At 40.3% G+C, this 12,624-nt stretch overlaps 1 long non-coding RNA gene across 1 annotated transcript in view; it reads left to right on the top strand.

Annotated features, from left to right (window-relative positions):
* Positions 1 to 12,624, top strand: part of Gm29669 (predicted gene 29669) — a 77,267-nt gene that overhangs the window by 38,394 nt on the left and 26,249 nt on the right. The window contains exon 2 of the long non-coding RNA NR_136907.1: positions 10,289 to 10,476. This is a non-coding gene — a long non-coding RNA (predicted gene 29669). The remainder of the gene's footprint in view (positions 1 to 10,288; positions 10,477 to 12,624) is intronic.

Raw genomic sequence — 12,624 nt, 5'->3', positions numbered from 1 at the left:
ACAGACAGGCTGACTGACAGATAGATGCTACTAAATATCCTATATCTTGTAGCATGAAAATATTAAGACGTGACCTAAATGGGACTCTCGCATGTGCCACATATCTGTAATATTATAGCACATAGTACACAAAAGCAGTAGTTCAAGGTCATTCTCACCTACATAGCAAGTTCAAGGCCAGCCTAAACTACATAAGACCCTATCTCTAAAATAACGGGATATGATCCCAACAACAGAAGGGGAAATCAAGGAAATATTACACAGACAAAAAAAAATGTGTAATTTTTGTAATGGTAAGAATGCATGCCTTAAGGTCAGTTTGTCTCTATCTGACCTGTTCTGCCTGAGACAGTCACCGAGAGCACATGCAACAATCCTTTAGGTGGGTGTCAGGAACAGTTTCTTTTAATCTACTGGTTTGGGTGGTAATCCATTTTTTAAATTCTTATCTCCTGCTCTAATGCTAAAATCATATAATCTGTGAGCCAATACTTCACACCAGGGAGGCCTCTTAATATTAATAATATCCAGCTGCTTTTCTGACAAGGAACCTGTGCAGAGATGAATTGCTTTTAAGAGAAGTAAGAGTCTTGGAGTTTGATATTGAGAATATAAACCTTTCATCACAAATGATGACGACTACTACAATATTTCATGCTCTAAAAATATCCTTCAGTTAGCTTTCCCTAGCTTCATACGAGCTAAATCCTTTTGCAAGTGAGGAAAGGCAGAGGTAGTACTGCTAGCTAATTTACCCAGCATGCTTCAGGTATTTAAAAAAAAAAAGAGCAGTAAACCTACATCCATTCTTAGCCAATCCAAGGCTCTGCTTCCGTGCTTCCATAAGAAGGGAGTCATTGCAAGTGCCTCTTTGCCCAGCCTTTCTTTCAGCTTTTATCACAAATGCAACTTCATCCAGACAGGGTTAACAGTATACCAGTAATCCCAGAATTTGAAAGGTGAAGATAGCTAGCTAGACACACCAGCTAGCTAGACTAGCAAAACTGGAAAGTACCAGGTAAAGCAGAAAAAACAGAAAACAAAGTAAAAGTGATGGAGAAAGACATCAGACATCAAATGCTGTCTTACACATATCTCTCTCTCTCTCTCATACACACACACACACACACACACAACTATATAACTATATATACAACCAGACAGACTGCATGTGCAACACATACATGCAAATGCACATACAAACATATGCAAACATACATAAACATACAAAAGAAGACTCAAATGTTGAATCTTGACAAAAAAAAAAAAACCTGACATACCTTTTATTGACACCAAACTTTTTGAAAATCATTTAAAAATCAATCATATCCTCTAATTTTGAACTGACGAGCAAGTAAATATAGTAGATAGCAGAACTGGTATTAACTAAAGATCACTAAAACAAAATTGATGTGGTACTGAACACTTTTAAGGGATTTTATTATTTTTGATTGTGTGTATGTGTCCTCCGGTGGCTGTGTTCACATGAGGGCATGACCCAACAGAGGCATTACATGTCCTGCAGATAGAGTTACAGGCAATTGTGAGCTGCCCAATATGGATGCAAAGAACTATTATACTCAGATCATCTTCTAGACCAATATATACTCTTTCCTGTCTGTCTCTCTGTCTCTCCCTCCTTCCTTCCCTCCCTCTCCCTTCTCCTCTTGTACTTTTGAGGCAGGATTTCTCTGTGTTGCCCTGGCAGCCCTAGAACTCACTCTGTAGACCAGGCTGGCCTCAAATACCTGCCTCCCTGCCTCCCAAATGCTGGGATTAAAGGTGTGCACAACCATCACCCAGGCTCTCTCCAATATGCATTCTTAACAACCAATGTCTTTCCAGCTCATAAACATTGTTATTTTTAATATGTTAATTTTAAAATGTAACAGTATTGGGCAGGAAAGATGGCTCCATATGCAAAGCAGTTGCCTTGAAAACAAGAAAAACTAAATGTAATCCCAAGAGCCCATGTTTTAAAAACCCATCCATTATAAAGTGACTCCTATTAACATTATCTTAAATCCATAGATCAGTGCCTTGCTCATCCATCATCAGAGAGGCTTTCTACTGCAGTACATGGAAACTAACACAGAGCCAGAGATGGTAGAAGACACTGTGGAAACAGTATCTTCCAGACACAACAGAACTAATGCCCTATGGACTCAAGGTCACTGTGTCAGCACCTAGCAAGCCTGCACAAGATCAAGCCAGAGAAGATCCCAACACTGATCAGGAAGGAGACATGGCTCTCACTCCTGACCAAGAAGCTATATACAACTGATACCTGCTTGTAATGGAAAACGTAGTCTGCTCCAGTGGAGTCTCATTAGGCATATTAACCTCACTGGAGGTTAGACCTCGTGCACAGTTTTCATCAATGCAAAGTAATACACTCATTGGTATTTTTGTATACTTTTTTTGTCTCATATTGCTTTTGGGGGACATTTTCTGTTTTATTGGTCTTTTTTCTTGTTTTGTGTGTGTGTGTGTGTGTGTGTTTCTTGGTTTTGTTTTTAAGAGAGAGAGAGATTTGGAAATAGGGAGGATTTAGCACTTTGTTGGGGAGAGAAAGGGTGTGAACAAAATATATTGTGCAAAGTTTTTTTTAACTAAAACAAACACGAGACATGAATTGTGGCACATTCTTAAGGAAATGGAGACAGGCAAGTCTCTGCAGTACTATTGACCAGCCAGCCTAACCTACTTGATAAACTGCAGGGAAGTGAAAGAGTACATCTCAATAAAACAGTGGGTGGTACTTGAGGAATGACACCTAAAGTTACCTTCCAGTGTCTATATACATGCACACACGTATACACACATACTACAAACTTGTACAAGCATGCATATACACATACAAATGCACACAAAATCCTCATTAGTGTAGTAACATTACTTTTAGAATATAGCAATTACAAAATCAATTCATCTTACATTTTAACTAACAAATGAGTATTCACATACATATACACATACAAGCATGTATATACACATACAAATGCACACAAAAACCTCATTAGTGTAGTAACATTACTTTTAGAATATAGCTATTACAAAATCAATTCATCTTACATTTTAACGAATGAGTATTCTTGGTCTATAAAATTAGTTTTCAAGTAATATATCAACAATAAATTCTGCTAAAGATATGGATATTATGTTTATTCAATTTAAGATTCTACTAGGATTATATCTGAATAGCCTAGAATAAAATGTACCTTTCATTCAAAAGCTAACCATTATCTTAAAACATAAATATATTATAAAACAGTATCTGCTTTAAAGTTCTTTTTAATCATAGACTGACCTTTTGCATCTTTCTTTAGGCAAAATAAAATAAAATAAAATGAAACATTATTGATGTACTGTAACATAGGGAAATAAAATGCCCAAACATATGTACAAAAGATTCTATCAAAAGTAGAATATTGAGCCCGTTGTAGTGTATGCCTTTAATTCCAGCACTTGGGAGGTAGAGGCATGCAGATAACTGAGTTCAAGGACAGTCTGATCTAATACCAAGTTCCAGGCAAGCCAGGATATATAGTGAGACTGTCTATAGACATGTTCTTCTAAAACAGTAAGATATTTGAGTCTATCAAAATGATAAAGACCTGAATTCTATCCCTGGGACCCATAGGGTAAAAGGAGAGAACTATCTTCTACAACTTGTCCTCTGACATATACATATACCCCCACGTAGAAAGAAAGAAAAAAAGAAAGAAAGAGAGAGAGAGAGAGAGAGAGAGAGAGAGAGAGAGAGAGAGAGAGAGAAGGAAAGAAAGAAGAAAGAAGTATATTTGATTTTAAGTCTTTACATAGGTACCTGGAGTCTTTGACTCCCTAATGCTAGAAACTGAAAGTATCTTGTTCACTTCTAGCTAGATAACTGTGTCTCTTTAGCATCTTCTTGTTAGAAATGTATATGAGTTTCAGAGTAGATGGCCAACAGTGGGGAGACAAGAGGAGAGCCAGTGGCTAAATAAGAATGGATGGTGCGTGCCTTCACAGATGAATGCTGCATCTCTCAGACAGATTGTTGACATCTGTCAATAGTAAGTACACAGCCTTATGATTACCATTCAAGCAGAAGACCCCAGAAAGATGATTCTTTTCAGTCACTGAAGTTAAACTTATCTCAACCGATGAGAAATTTTCTCATATGTCAGGACATAGTGTGATCAGAATCCTCTAGAAAAACATCTAGCCCACTAGACAGATAGATAAACAGGTAGACAAGAAAGTAGATGATAGCTAACCTGGACCCTTGGAGGTCCCCAGAGACTGAATCACCAACCAAAGAGCATACAGTGGCTGGATCTAGGACCCCCACATATGTGTAGCAGATGTGCAGCTTGGTCTTCATGCAGGACCCTCAACAACTGGAGTGGGGGATATACCTGACTCTGTTGCCTGGCTGTGGATCCTGTTCCCCTAACTAGGAAAGGATGTGCCTAGTCCTGCAGTGAATTGATGTGCCAGGACGGGTTAGAACCCAGGGGAGGGTGACTTTTCCCTTCTCAGAAATGAAAGGGGCACGGGGAGAGAAGATATGTGAGGGGAACTGGGAGGAGAGGGCTGCAATTGGGTGTAAAGTGAATTTAAAAAATAATTAATGGGGAAAAAAACAAAGTAGAAGATGATAGGTAGGTAAGTAGGTAGATAGATGATAGATAGATAGATACATAGATGATAGATAAACAGATAATAGATACATAGATACAAAGATGATAAATAGATAGAAGATAGATAAATAAATAGATGATAGAAGATAGATAGGTAGATAGATAGATAGATAGATAGATAGATAGATAGATAGATAGATAGATAGAGCGAGCATCATGTGGTAACTGCAAACTGGTTTCAATGCTTAGCTTATAGAGATTAGAAAGTTCCATGATTTTCTTTGGCAAGATGAAGGCTCAAGGAAGCAAGGAAGCATATTGTGGTGGTATGAATGCCTACCTCCTACCCACCAAGGCTCATATAGTTGAATACTTGATTTCCATTTGGTGGAACTCTTTTGGAAGGATTAGGAGGTGTGGTCTTGTTTGAGGAGGTATGTCACTAGGTTTGTGCTTTGATTCACACCATTGCCAGTATGCCTCCTTGCCTCCTAATCACATAATCTAACCCTATGGAACCATAAGCCCAATTAAACACTTTCTTTTAGAATTTGCCTTGGTAGTAGTATCTGTCACAGCAAGAGAAAGGTGACTAAGGTATTTGTATGGTTCCTACCTGAGTCCAAAGCGAAAGGACCAGTTCAAGGCTGAAAGCCTGAGAACTCAGAAGTGTGAGGACAGAAGTTTAAGCCCAGCTTATGGAGAGAGTAAGTTTTCCATTCTTCAACTTCTTTGATTTGGGCTTTCAGAGGACTGGGTGCTTGCTGCCCACACTGGAAAGAATGGATCTTTTTTATTCAATCTATTGATTCAAGCCATCATCTCTTTTAGAAACACCCTCACAGTCATAATCAGAAAAAGTGTTTTCCCAGATGTTAGGGCATCTCAGAGCTAACATTGGGGCAAACTTGCTAAGGAAATGTCACTGTCAAAAAGCCAAGATGTCACCAAGACTCAGACCTGTAGGATCCATATCAGAGCTGGTTCCTCTGAAGTCTCTCTGCAGTTCTAGTAATTATTACCTACACAGTGAGATGCTGGGTCATTTTCTCTTAACACTTCAAAGCAGAATGCTACAGGGGTCCCAAAGAAAAGTCTTCATAATCAAACACTCTAGTGGAAAGAAAAATATGTGAAATAGCCCCTTTCAAACAACTCTAGGACCATTATTACTAAATATAAATATGAAAAGACACAGGAATTAAAGAGCATCTTTACCCATCATAAAAAAAAAAAAAAATCAAGGAGCCACTGGGCAGGTACAGGGCTGTCTTCTTAATTGCAGTATGTGAGTGTCTGGTGGATTTCTCAAGGACCATTTGCTAGTGTGAGCCCAGACTATGCATTAACATATGCCTATTGCCACTGTTTCAACTACAAATTAATGTGTTATAGTGTATCATCGCCACTGATTTTCTTTTTCCTATTCACTTTAACTCATCTTTCTCCTAAGCAGGCAAATTCAAACTTCCTTTAATACCCATTTTGTAAATGTGGCCATGTACTGAACTCTCCCAAAGCAGAACTCACCCACTGAGTACAGAGGCTAATAAGTTCAAAGAGCTCCCAGTAAATGTGGGTGCCAGCCAACCCCTCCTCCCAGCTGCTGTTAGATGAGTCTGTGTTGCCTTTAATTTATTAGCCTAGGACAAGTTAATTGCATTGTTTCCACAAACTAGAACATGTTGTTCATAGTAACTACATGCTAATTCCTTTGAAAGGTACAGTAATTACACAGTGACGGTGCATCTCCCAGCAATTGCACGAGCAGCTGATGCATGTTTAAAGCTGTGTGACCTAAGCATCAAGGCAAACACTTCTGGCAGGGCTTGTGTTCTGTTCTTACTCTGTTTCTTAAGACATTTCTTGTGTAAGGTTAGTGATTTTGCACATAATTTTGGCGCAGCCGGAAGGGATGGCAACAGCAGCCTTGACATTTAAAGCCGCCACACAGAGGAGGTAAAAACCCTTGTCCAGGCATAGAACAGTGTGTACTCCTGGAAAAAAGGTGTCAATGGTTGCCAAGTAAATACACACCTATATAAAGTTCAGCAAATACACAGATATAATGGGTTTTTTTTCAACACAACTTAAACCACACTTGAGGCTAAGGGCTTCTGAGAAATTACTGAACTGTTTGAATGCTTAGGGCGTCATAAGTTTCTGTTGTCAGTCTCATAAAGCCAAGAAAGAAATATCACTTTTGCCTAAAGTATTTATTTGACTTTGAACTTCGCATATTTTAGAATACTCTGATTTGGGTTATGTTCATGGAAATAAACAAGCTTGGTGGTCTTTCTTGACATTTCCCCAGTGTTCTGTGGACTGTTCCACTTGCCAAGCCCCTTCATCAACTTCCTAGTCTGATAAGGAAATTGATATATTTCTTATCTCCTTTTCCCCTGAATGTCTGGTTTTGGTTAGTCACTTCAGCAGAAATGGCTGCCAGGAAACCAGGGTCACAAGGACACCTGCTTGGATTTAAAGAAAAATGGAAAGATACGTTGATTACAGAACTACTCACATGTCTGAAATGTAAAAGCATAGAACACAATGAACACAGATTTCTTACCCAGTTTTCACAAAATCCATGCAGAAGTCTGGCTAAGTTTATAAGTTACAGTACACACTTTCTTCCCCTTTCGCCAAACTCTTCACTTGGGTGGGTGGTTGGGGGATGCCCTTATTGTTCCTGATTGGTTTGGGGTTAGAACTTCTGCAGCAGGCTCCAGGATTTCGGCCTAACAATTTTGTTTCAGTATTTAATCTAGGTGTGAAGCCAGACAGGTCATCCCCTGACATTGATTCATAAGTGTGCACAGGATCTTATGTCTTTCCTATTGAGGCAAGCAACTCCTGCCCTGAGAAGAAATCCTCCTCTCTTGACCTTGCCCACACTGGCCATGGGGCAGTCAGCCACTTCCTTCTGCCCTCTGTCTGTGAAGCAATCTGGCTTGTTGGCCTGACATGCCCGAGACCCATGAATAATCAGTTTCTGATTCAAGTGCAGTCCTTCAATGAGTCATTGCCAAGTGGCCCCTGGAAATGACTTCTCAAGTTTTATAACACATGACGTTATAAAATGAAAATTGCTTCTCAGAGATGGGTTTAATCTCCAATAGAAATGAATCTTTATATCTTAAGTAGTGGTGGACCAGGAAGAGAGCAGGGATCTCTGAGTCCTCCGTCAAGGCTAGGCAGAATACATATGGCATGCCTGTGTCTATGCATTCATGTACAGATATTTATAGCGAGGAAGCAACTGCATCACAGGAACGAAGGGAAGTGGTGCAGCATGGCTAACACACTTGTCTCTGTCACTCTGTGGTTGAATTTTCTAATTGCAATTATATAATCACATTTTAAAGGCTGTGAGAATTGGCATCCTACCAATTACTGAATGACCTATGATCCAGTTTCTCAAGAGACATGGCATCTAGAAAATTTAAAAATCACTCTACTCCACTTTTAGAGAGAAGAAAAATTTGATAAAGACATGTATTTTGCTTTCTCTCTACTGCCTCTTACCATTCTGCAGATTTAAGAGTTTTAACTTTTAATTAATTTTTTTATTCTTTAATAATTTCATACATGTACATGTCATGCGTATTTCCTTTGCTAATATTATAGCTTACATTTACTGAGTGCCTACAATGAGCTGGCTTTAATTTAATGGTTTACGTGGATTATATAATTCCATCATACACTCATGCAAAAAAATATTAATTTATCTCTATTTTATTTCCATGTATATCTCAGAGAAGCTGAGCAAGTGTGGAAGTCCTCCCTACCTAAAACTTATACACTAAACATTGTTCTCTATCCCTACCCTCTATCCTCAAAGAACCTAATGACAAGGTCAGGATGAAAGCCAACCTACAGGACCGTGGGGAGTGGCCCAATCAGTAAAGTCCTTGCCTCACAAACATGAGGATCTGAGTTTAATCCCCAACACCCACAAAAATGGGGGAAAAAAACTCATTAAAAAACAAAACCAAACAAAACCACTAGCTTAGCTTGTAACGTGAGAGTTAATGAGACAGAGATAGAAGGATCCTTGAAGGTTGCTGGCAAGCCAAGCCTAGATGAATTAACTTGTTCCATGTTAAGAGAAAGGTTCTGTCTTAAAAAGTATGGCAGCAGAAGGTTGGGCAGGTATTTTGGCGGTGGAAGAGGATTATTTGGTTCTTAAATCTGAAGCTCATTGTTGCTAGAAAAGATTCCTCATCATCCTTCAGGATGATGCATATAGAGTATAACCAACAATCAGGTCTATTGAAGTCCAGGATATATTAGGAGCTAGGGATGGCTCATTTCTGTTCTTCTGGAAGAATGGAGTTCAATTTCCAGTACCCATATCAGGAGGCTCATAGCTGGCTATAACTCCAGCTCCAAGGGATCCAACCCCTTGCCCTGGCATTCCGAGGGTGGTCAAACTGACATGCAAATATCCAGACACACAGGCACGTGCACACGACCATAATTTAAAATAAGCGTTATTTTTAAAACATATTATATATATCAAGGGTTCTTCTAACCCAACCATTCAATAGAACAGTCCTCTAAGACCATGCTATAAGGTTGGCACTGTAGGCAAGAGGATTGTGAGTTCAACGTCAGCCTGGGCTATGGAGTTGTGGGGAGAGGATCAAGTCCTGAGTGAACATGTATTGTCTATATGAGTACACTTGAGTCAAGAACCCCAATGCATCAGACCCACAGGAGTGGCAAAACCTTCCTCTGGTCTAAATGTAAGTAGTTACAAAGGACCAGCCAATGAGTGTAAAAACTATCAACCACAGCTTCCTCCTCCTAAATGACTACAGCCTGAGACTGGATAGAGATCACCACACTGAGATTTGCTAAGCCTGCCTCTTTGTTCAGCTATATACCATAAACCTATCTCTTAGATTTAGAGTATGGTCTCACCTGCCTTAGTGTTGTGATCCTTTAATATGGTTCCTCATTGGAGGTGACCCTAACCATAACATTATTTTTTGTCACTTCATAACTGTCATTTTGCTACTGTTACGAATTATAATGTAAATATCTGTGTTTTTCCATGGCCTTAGGCAATCCCCGTAAAGGGGTCATGACTCCCAAAGAGGTCACAGCCCACAGGTTGAGAATCACTGGTTTAACTGCATAGCCATCCCAGGTTGCTCTTGCTCTAGTTCTTGCCCCTCACCACCCCACACCAAAACAACAACCCACACCACCCCAGCTTTTCCGTACAAGTATCTGTGTATCCTTCTTTACTACCTTGTACCCCAGTTGGGTCAATACCCGAAGCTTTGCAGAGCGCAGCATGGGGTGAAATACAGTCAAAAACAAAACGAAACAAAGCAAAGCAAAAAACACTATTCTGTAAGCCCAAGAAATGCCATTTTATTGCTGGGTAACTTCGACAAGTAATTTACTGGAAGGGATCATTAGTTTTCCTAGGCTGAGAATGAGGGAGATTGAAAGTTTGGGGAAACCTGGAAGGTAGATTTTCCTTTCATGTGCATTTTAACATTACCCTTATGCCACTTACATTTTTTCAGTTTTTTTTTCATCATCATATTATGACTTATTCATTTTACATCCCATTCACTGTCCCTCTTCCGTGGTCACCCCCTCCAATAATCCTTTCCTCCCTCCCCATCTCCTCTGGGCAGGTGGAGACCCCTCTGGATTTTCCTGGTGTGTCAAGTCTCTGCAAGGCTAATGACATCCCCTCCCACTGAGGCCAGACAAGGCAACCCAGCTAGAAGAACATATCCCACAGACAGGCAACAGCTTTGGACTAGCCCCAGTTCCAGTTATTCGGGACCCACATGAAGACCAAGCTGCACATCTGCTACATGTAAGGTACATTGTTATAGAGCACTCCTCCTGCTATCAGGTAGTCACAACAGACTCCATGAGAAGGTGTTCCTCAACTACCTCTCTGCTTCCTTTCCACACTAGAAGTGGGCCCAGTCATCAGCCGTCTTTCTTTTCTTTTCTGCCTTTTCCCATCCAAAGTACCTGACTCCATCCACATTTTAAATCTCTCTACTGGTGTACTGGCTAGTTTTATGCGTCAACTTGAAACAGGCTGGGGTTATCACAGAGAAAGGAGCTTCAGTTGGGGAAATGCCTCCATGAGATCCAGCTGTGGGGTATTTTCTCAATTAGTGATCAAGGGGGAAAGGCCCCTTGTGGGTGGGACAATCTCTGGGCTGGCAGTCTTAGGTTCTATAAGGAAGTAGGCTGAGCAAGCCAGGAGAAGCAAGCCATTAAAGAACATCCCTCCATGGCTTCTGCATCAGCTCCTGATTTCTGACCTGCTTGGCTTCCAGTCCTGACTTCCTTGGTGATGAACAGCAGTATGGAAGTGTAAGCTGAATAAACCCTTTCCTACCCAACTTGCTTCTTGGCCATGATGTTTGTCCAGGAATAGAAACCCTGACTAAGACAACTGGTAACTGTTTTTTCCACTGTATCAACAGATATTCCCCCCATCTCTTCCAAGCATTCCAAGAGGAGCCACGGAATGGTGTTCCTGGGTTGCCTTAGCTCTTTGAAAGGATACTGTACTTTCCTTTATTTTTAGGGACACGTGAGGTGGCTCAAAGGCCCTTAATAGGAGTTGTGCCCAATGTTAACCCAAATGAGAATCTTAGCAATTGTTTAACTTCAGGCTCATCAGGGAGCAGAGGAGAGGTGAGCCGGTGCCTACAGTCTTTGCTGAGATACTTGACAGAACAGACATATGAGAAATAGTCAAATACAACCTTTGGAAAGGTTCTGAGGGAAAAAAATTAACTTTTGATTAAGTATTGACTTTTCTCGGGGCAAAGAGAATGGGCTTCTATCTCCCAGCTTCGCTGATAAAACAATTTTTTTTTAATCCAATCTATTCTCAGACCATTTTCTATCTTTAATTGCTAGCCTAGTTATGTTACAGTTGTTAGAGGTATTTTCAGAGAAGTGATATAATTGAAAGTCATCATAAATAATCTGGATAAGCCTTGCTTCATTTTTTTTCCTCAAATAAAGCAAACAGTCAAATAACTAGTTGAAACCACCCCCTGGATATACAGCATGGCTTGGGCACAGTGTGTGTATTTGACCCAGGAGTTGTATTTGCCCAAAAATGTTTCCATGAACTTCTCAGAGTGGTGACATCTCTTCAAAGCAGAGCCCAAGGCACCAGTTCTTATGTTCCACTTTAGAAGTTTCTTTGGAATACAAGAGAATCTAGCTTGAAGGAAGAAGAGCAAGGGAAGTAAGTGCGGGAGTAGACTCAAAAGCATCCTGCAAAGACAATCTTCTGCCACTGTTCCTGCAGGACACCCAGCCAAGACACCACAGAACCCTGGTATACCTGGGCCAGAGAACTCCATGAGGGAATGCCCATTTCTGCCATTCATAACACTGCCCAACAAGTATCTGAATTCTTCAACGCTTTTTAAAATGCTATGTGCATGTATGTGTGTGTGTATGTACATATGTGTGTGGTGTATGTGTATGTGCATGTGGTCCGTGGTATGTATGTATGCATATGTGTGTACAGGTGTATGTGTATGCATGTGTGTAGGTATGTTTGTGCATGTGGTATGAGTGCATGTGTGTGCCATGTGTACATGGTGTCTGTGTGTATAGTGTGTGGTGTTTGTATATGTGGTATGTGTGTATGGTGCATGTATGTGTGGTATGTGTGTATGGTGTTCGTGTGTGTGGAATGTGTGTGCATGATATGTTTTGTGTGGGGTGTGTGTGTGTGTGTGTGTGTCTGTGTGGTGAGGTGTGTACAGGCAGGCAAGCAAGTACCACAATGCAAGTGTAGAGGCCATAGGACAACTCTCACGAGTCAGCTCTCTCATGCCACTCTGTAATCTGAGACTCAAACACAGATCCTCTGATGTGCAAGGATCTACACTCCCTAAACTACCATCCCATACCTTTTCTCATTTTCTTAAGGTTAAACAGAATACACATTGGTTTCTTGCAACCACATAATTCATAT

This window comes from Mus musculus, chromosome 1 (assembly GCF_000001635.26).
Source record: "Mus musculus strain C57BL/6J chromosome 1, GRCm38.p6 C57BL/6J".
NCBI lineage: Eukaryota > Metazoa > Chordata > Mammalia > Rodentia > Muridae > Mus > Mus musculus.
This window is presented reverse-complemented; position numbering and strand designations above follow the sequence as displayed.